We start from the raw sequence: 7,796 nt of genomic DNA, 5'->3' as shown, positions 1-7,796 counted from the left end.
CGAAAAAGAAGGAGACATGGACGAAAATGATAACAATGCAAGGAAGATGCTTGGTGACTTTACTGCACCAAATTCCAATTTACATGGAAGAAGCATCTCAATCCCTGCCATTGGAGCAAACAATTTTGAGCTGAAACCTCAGTTAGTTTCTCTGATGCAACAGAACTGCAAGTTTCATGGACTTCCATCAGAAGATCCTTTTTCAGTTCTTAACTGAAATTCTTGCAAATCTGTGATACTGTTAAGACCAATGGGGTTGATCCCGAGGTCTACAGGCTCATGCTTTTCCCGTTTGCTGTAAGAGACAGAGCTAGAATATGGTTGGACTCTCAACCTAAGGATAGCCTGAACTCTTGGGATAAGCTGGTCACGGCTTTCTTAGCCAAGTTCTTTCCTCCTCAAAAGCTTAGTAAGCTTAGACTGGATGTTCAAACCTTCAAACAGAAAGAAGGTGAGTCCCTCTATGAAGCTTGAGAGAGATACAAGAAACTGACCAAAAAGTGTCCTTCTGACATGCTTTCAGAATGGACCATCCTGGATATATTCTATGATGGTCTGTCTGAATTATCTAAAATATCATTGGACCATTCTACAGGTGGATCCATTCACCTAAAGAAAACACCTGCAGAAGCTCAAGAACTCATTGACATGGTTGCAAATAACCAATTCATGTACACTTTTGAAAGGAATCCTGTGAGTAATGGGATGCCTATGAGGAAAGGAGTTCTTGAAATTGATACTCTGAATGCCATATTGGCTTAGAATAAAATATTGACTCAACAAGTCAATATGATCTCAGAGTCTGAATGGATTGAAGGAATCATCTAACAGCACTAAAGAGGCATCTTCTGAAGAAGAAACTTATGATCCTGAGAACCCTGCAATAGCAGAGGTGAATTACATGGGTGAACCCTATGGAAACACCTATAATCCCTCATGGAAAAATCATCCAAATTTCTCATGGAAGGATCAACAAAAGCCTCAATAAGGCTTTAATAATGGTGGACGAAACAGGTTTAGCAATAGCAAACCTTTTCCATCATCCACTCAGCAACAGACAGAGAATTCTGAGCAGAACCCATCAAGCTTAGCAAATATAGTCTCTGATCTATCTAAGGCCACTGTGAGTTTCATGAATGAAACAAGGTCCTCCATTAGAAATTTGGAGGCACAAGTGGGCCAGCTGAGTAAAAGGGTCACTAAAACTCCTCCTAGTACTCTCCCAAGCAATACAGAAGAAAATCCAAAGAGAGAGTGCAAGGCCATTGACTTGATCATCATGGCTGAACCTACAAGGGAGGGGGAGGACGTGAATCCTAGTGAGGAAGACCTCCTGGGACGCTCAGTGACCAATAAGGAGTTTCCCTTTGAGGAACCAAAGGAATCTGAGGCTCATCTAGAGACCATAGAGATTCCATTGAACCCCCTTCTGTCCTTCATGAGCTCTGATGAGTATTCTTCTTCTGAAGAGAATGAAGATGTCACTGAAGAGCAAGTTGCTAAGTACCTTGGTGCAATCATGAAGCTGAATGCCAAATTATTTGGTAATGAGACTTGGGAAGATGAACCTTCCTTGCTCACCAATGAACTAAATGCATTGGATAGGCAGAAATTACCTCAAAAGAAACAGGATCCTGGCAAATTCTTAATACCCTGTACCATAGGCACCATGACCTTTGAGAAGGCTCTGTGTGACCTGGGGTCAGGAATAAACTTAATGCCGCTCTCTGTAATGGAGAAACTTAGGATCTTTGAGGTGCAAGCTGCCAGAATCTCATTAGAGATGGCAGACAACTCAAGAAAACAGGCTTATGGACTAGTAGAGGACGTGCTAGTAAAGGTTGAAGGCCTTTACATCCCTGCTAATTTCATAATCCTAGACACTGGGAAGGATGAGGATGATTCCATCATCCTTGGAAGACCCTTCCTAACCACAGCAAGAGCTGTGATTGATGTGGACAGAGGAAAGTTGGTCCTCCAACTGAATGAGGACAACCTTGTATTTAAAACTCAAGGATCTCCTTCTGTAACCATGGAGAGGAAGCATGAAAAGCTTCTCTCACTGCAGAGTCAACCAAAGCTCCCACAGTCAAACTCTAAGTTTGGTGTTGGGAAGCCACAACCAAACTCTAAGTTTGGTGTTGAACCCCCACATTCAAACTCTAAGTTTGGTGTTGGGAGGTTCCAACCTTGCTCTGATTATCTGTGAGGCTCCATGAGAGCTCACTGTCAATCTATTGACATTAAAGAAGCGCTTGTTGGGAGGCAACCCAATGTTATTTAATTATATCTCTTTTATTTTTTCTTTTGTTATTTCGTGTCTTATTAGGTTGATGATCATGTGGAGTCACAAAAACTACTGAAAAATCAAAAATAGAATGAATAACAGCATTAAAAATAGCACACCCTGGAGGAGGAGCATTCTGGCATTTAAACGCCAGAAACAAGCATCTGTCTGGCGTTTAACGCCAGAAACAAGCACCAAGCTGGCGCTTAAACGTCAGAAATAAGCACCTAGCTTGCGTTTAACGCCAGAAACAAGCATCTACCTGGCGTTAAACGCCAGAAACAGGCTACATTTGGGCGTTTAACGCCAGAAACAAGCAGCAGTCTGGAGTTAAATGCCAGGATTGCACAGCAAGGGCGTTTTACACGCCTAATTGGAGCAGGGATGTTAAGTCCTTGACCCCACTGGATCTGTGGACCCCACAGATCCCCACCACCTTCTTCTCTCCTTTTCACACCTTCTTCATATCTCTCTTCCCCAAATACCCTTCACCAATCACCTCAATCACTCTTCCCCATCACCTCTTCACCATTCACATCCATCCACTCTTCCACATAAACCCCACCTACCTACAAAATTCAAAATCTTTTCCCTCCCAAACCCAACCCTAATGGCCGAACCCTAACCCTCCCCACACTCCTATATAAACCCCTCATTCCTTCTTCATTTTCACACAACACAACCCTCTCTTCTTTCCCTTGGCCGAATACACCCCTCTCTCCCTCTCCTCCATTTCTCTTCTTCTTCTCCTTCTTTCTTTCTTCTTTTTCTCGGGGACGAGCAAACATTCTAAGTTTGGTGTGCTAAAAGCATAGCTTTTTGTTTTTTCATAACCATTAATGGCACCTAAGGCCAGAGAAACCTCAAGAAAGAGGAAATGGAAGGCAATTGCTTCCACCTCTGAGCCATGGGAGATGGAGAGATTCATCTCAAAGGTCCATCAAGACCACTTCTATGAAGTTGTGGCCAAGAAAAAAGTGATCCCTGAGATTCCTTTCAAGCTCAAAAAGAATGAGTATCCGGAGATCCGACTTGAGATCCAAAGAAAAGGTTGGGAACTTCTCACCAACCCCATTCAACAAGTCGGGATCTTAATGGTTTAAGAGTTCTATGCAAATGCATGGATCACTAAGAACCATGATCAAAGTGTGAACCCGAATCCAAAGCATTGGCTTACCATGGTTCGGGGGAAATACTTAGATTTCAGTCCGGAAAATGTAAGGCTGGCGTTCAACTTGCCAATGATGGAAGAAAACGCACGCCCCTACACTAGAAGGGTCAACTTTGATCAAAGGTTGGACCAAGTCCTCATGGACATATGTGTAGAAGGAGCTCAATGGAAAGTTGACTCAAGAGGCAAGCCGGTTCAATTGAGAAGACTGGACCTTAAGCCTGTAGCTAGAGGATGGTTGGAGTTTATTCAATGCTCAATCATTCCTACTAGCAACCGGTCTGAAGTTACTATAGATCGGGCCATCATGATCCATAGTATCATGATTGGGGAGGAAGTGGAAGTTCATGAGATTATACCTTAAGAACTCTATAAGGTGGCTGACAAGTCTTCCACTTTGGCAAGGTTAGCCTTTCCTCACCTCATTTGCCACCTCTGCAATTCGGCTGGAATTGACATAGAGGGAGACATCCTCATTGAAGAGGATAAGCCCATTACTAAAAAAAGGATGGAGCAAACAAGAGATCATGGACCTCAACAAGAGCATGAGGAATTCCCTCACCATGAAATCCCCGAGATGCCTCAAGGGATGCACTTCCCTCCACAAAACTATTGGGAGCAAATCAACACCTCCCTAAGAGAATTAAGTTCCAACATGGGACAACTAAGGATGGAGTACCAAGAGCACTCCATCATCCTCCATGAGATTAGAGAAGATCAAAGAGCTATGAGGGAGGAGCAACAAAGACAAGGAAGAGACATAGAGGAGCTCAAAAGTACCATTGGTTCTTCAAGAAGAGGAAGACACCACCCTCACTAAGGTGGACCCGTTCCTTAATCTCCTTGTTCTTATTTTCCTGTTTTTCGTTTATTATGCTTCATGTTTATTTATGTTTGTGTCTTTACTATATGATCATTAGTGTCTAAGTGTCTATGCCTTAAAGTTATGAATGTCCTATGAATCCATCACCTCTCTTAAATGAAAAATGTTCTAAAAACAAAAGAACAAGAAGTACAGGGTTTCGAATTCATCCTTGAAACTAGTTTAATTATTTTGATGTGGTGACAATACTTTTTGTTTTCTGAATGAATGCTTGAACAGTGCATATGTCTTTTGAAATTGTTGTTTATGAATGTTAAATATGTTGGCTCTTGAAGAATGATGAAAAAGGAGACATATTATCTGATAATCTGAAAAATCATAAAAATGATTCTTGAAGCAAGAAAAAGCAGTGAAGAACAAAGCTTGCAAAAAAAAAAAGAAAAATGGCGAAAAAAAAGAGAAAGAGAAAGAAAAAGCAAGCAGAAAAAGCCAAAAGCTCTTAAAACAAAAAGGCAAGAGCAAAAAGCCAATAGACCTTAAAACCAAAAGGCAAGGGTAATAAAAAGGATCCAAGGCTTTGAGCATCAGTGGATAGGAGGGTCTAAAGGAATAAAATCCTGGCCTAAGCGGCTAAACCAAGCTGTCCCTAACCATGTGCTTGTGGCGTGAAGGTGTCAAGTGAAAACTTGAGACTGAGCGGTTAAAGTCAAGGTCCAAAGCAAAAAAAAGAAGAGTGTGCTTAAGAACCCTGTATACCTCTAATTGGGGACTTTAGCAAAGCTGAGTCACAATCTGAAAAGGTTCACCCAATTATGTGTCTGTGGCATTTATGTATCCGGTGGTAATACTGGAAAACAAAGTGCTTAGGGCCACGACCAAGACTCATAAAGTAGCTGTGTTCAAGAATCAACATACTGAACTAGGAGAATCAATAACACTATCTAAATTCTAAGTTCCTATAGATGCCAATCATTCTGAACTTCAAGGGATAAAGTGAGATGCCAAAACTATTCAAGAGGCAAAAAGCTACTAGTCCCGCTCATCTGATTGGAGCTAAGTTTCATTGATATTTTAGAATTTATAGTATATTTTCTTCTTTTTATCCTATTTGATTTTCAGTTGCTTGGGGACAAGCAACAAATTAAGTTTGGTGTTGTGATGAGCGGATAATTTATACGCTTTTTGGCATTGTTTTTACATAGTTTTTAATATGATTTAGTTAGTTTTTAGTATATTTTTATTAGTTTTTAAATAAAATTCATATTTCTGGACTTTACTATGAGTTTGTGTGTTTTTCTGTGATTTCAGGTATTTTCTGGATGAAATTGAGGGACTTGAGCAAAAATCAGATTCAGAAGTTGAAAAAAGACTACAGATGCTGTTGGATTCTGACCTCCCTGCACAGAACTCTAAATGGCGCGCTCGCAATTGCGTTGGAAAGTAGACATCCAGGGCTTTCTAGCAATATATAATAGTCCATACTTTGCCCGAGTTTAGACGACGCAAACTGGCGTTCAACGCCAGTTTCATGTTGCAAAGTGGAGTTAAACGCCAGAAACAGGTTATAAACTGGCGTTCAACTCCAAGAAAGACCTCTCCACGTGAAAGCTTCAATGCTCAGCCCAAGAACACACCAAGTGAGCCCTAGAAGTGGATTTCTGCATCATTTACTCATTTCTGTAAACCCTAGTAACTAGTTTAGTATAAATAAGACTTTTTACTATTGTATTTACATCTTCGGATCTATCTTGGGACGTTTAGTTCTTAGATCATGGGGGCTGGCCTCTCGGCCATGCCTAGACCTTGTTCTTATGTATTTTCAACGGTAGAGTTTCTACACACCATAGATTAAGGTGTGGAGCTCTGCTGTTCCTCATGAATTAATGCAAAGTACTATTGTTTTTCTATTCAATTCAAGCTTATTCATGTTCTAAGATATTCATTCGCACCCAAGAACATGATGAATGTGATGATTATGTGACGCTCATCACCATTCTCACCTATGAACGCGTGCCTGACAACTACTTCCATTCTACATGAAGATGAGATAGAATGAGTATCTCTTAGATATCTAATACAGGGGACCGAGTCCGAGATATTAGAGTCTTCGTGGTATAAGTTAGAACCCATGGATGGCCATTCCCGAGATCCGAAAAGTCTAAACCTTGTCTGTGGTATTCCGAGTAGGATCTGGGAAGGGATGGCTGTGACGAGCTTCAAACTCGCGAGTGCTGGGCGTAGTGACAGACGCAAAAGGATAGTAAATCCTATTCTAGTATGATCGAGAACCGACAGATGATTAGCCATGCAGTGACAGCGCATTGGACCATTTTCACAGAGAGGATGGGATGTAGCCATTGACAATGGTGATGCCCTATATACAGCTTGCCATGGAAGGGAGTAAGAATGATTGGATGAAGACAGCAGGAAAGCAGAGGCTCAGGAGGAACAAAAGCATCTCTATACGCTTATCTGAAATTCTCACCAAGGAATTACATAAGTATCTCTATCCTAGTTTATATTTTAATTATGTTTTTATTGTCAATTCACCATAACCATTTAAATCCGCCTGACTGAGATTTACAAGGTGACCATAGCTTGCTTCAAGCCGACAATCTCCGTGGGATCGACCCTTACTCACGTAAGGTTTATTACTTGGACGACTCAGTGCACTTGCTGGTTAGTTGTGCGAAGTTGTGACAAAGTGTGATTCACGTCTGAGAGCACCAAGTCTTTGGTGCCATTGTTGATGATCGTAATTTCGTGCACCACTTATAAACAGACTAAACCATAAATGGCAACTGACTAAAGATCTTCAGTCTATCTATTACTTCTCTTTCCAAATCCTTCAGACCTCCCAACTACCAGCAGTAATATAATATGGCAAACACAATTATATTAGACAAGGAGATATACAAATAGGAAACAGATATGGCATTAAGACAATTAGCAAGTAATATGCAATCAATTAGGAAATTCCAAACAATTCACATAATATGCATATGATGTATGCCTGTCCTAACGGCTGATGAGTCTCATCTGTTGGTTATAAAGCCAACCCGACAAGTCCTGGTAGCTAACCATTGAACTGTCCCGCTGTCGTGCATCCCCAACTCGAGTTATACTCAACAAAATTCATAATTCACATCCAACACCCTCACTGGTGTATATTCACGGGGGCGAGCTCATCCGGAACTTTCACAGTGTCCGGCCACACTTACGACATAGGATCAGCAGAGTATCGAGTCTCCACCTGGAGCACGTGGTGGCTAGCCACTGCTTTCTCCCAAGGAAACCCGTATCTCAGATAGTGGAAGTGCAACATTCACATTTCATTCAATAAGCATATATGCAATCATACTCAGCCATAATTCAATAATGGCTCCACCATAACTCGGCAATAACTCAGCCATCCGGCTCATAATTCAATCCATAACCAGCTAATTTATTAACAAATACATCCCTTCGGCTCATGGCACACAAAGCACTTCCACCACCATCCTCAGTATCTCATA

The 7,796-nt window shown here is 41.3% G+C and overlaps 1 non-coding gene across 1 annotated transcript; it reads right to left on the bottom strand.

The window, feature by feature from the left end:
* Nucleotides 1-411: 411 nt before the first annotated feature.
* Nucleotides 412-519, bottom strand: LOC112761347 (small nucleolar RNA R71). Its single transcript, XR_003181747.1, has one exon. It is a non-coding gene; the product is annotated as a small nucleolar RNA R71 (small nucleolar RNA).
* Between the last annotated feature and the right edge of the window lie 7,277 nt (nt 520-7,796).

The sequence above is a fragment of the Arachis hypogaea genome, chromosome 16 (assembly GCF_003086295.3).
Source record: "Arachis hypogaea cultivar Tifrunner chromosome 16, arahy.Tifrunner.gnm2.J5K5, whole genome shotgun sequence".
Lineage (NCBI taxonomy): Eukaryota > Viridiplantae > Streptophyta > Magnoliopsida > Fabales > Fabaceae > Arachis > Arachis hypogaea.
The sequence above is the reverse complement of the archived record's forward strand: the minus strand, read 5'-3'. Positions and strand labels throughout refer to the sequence as shown.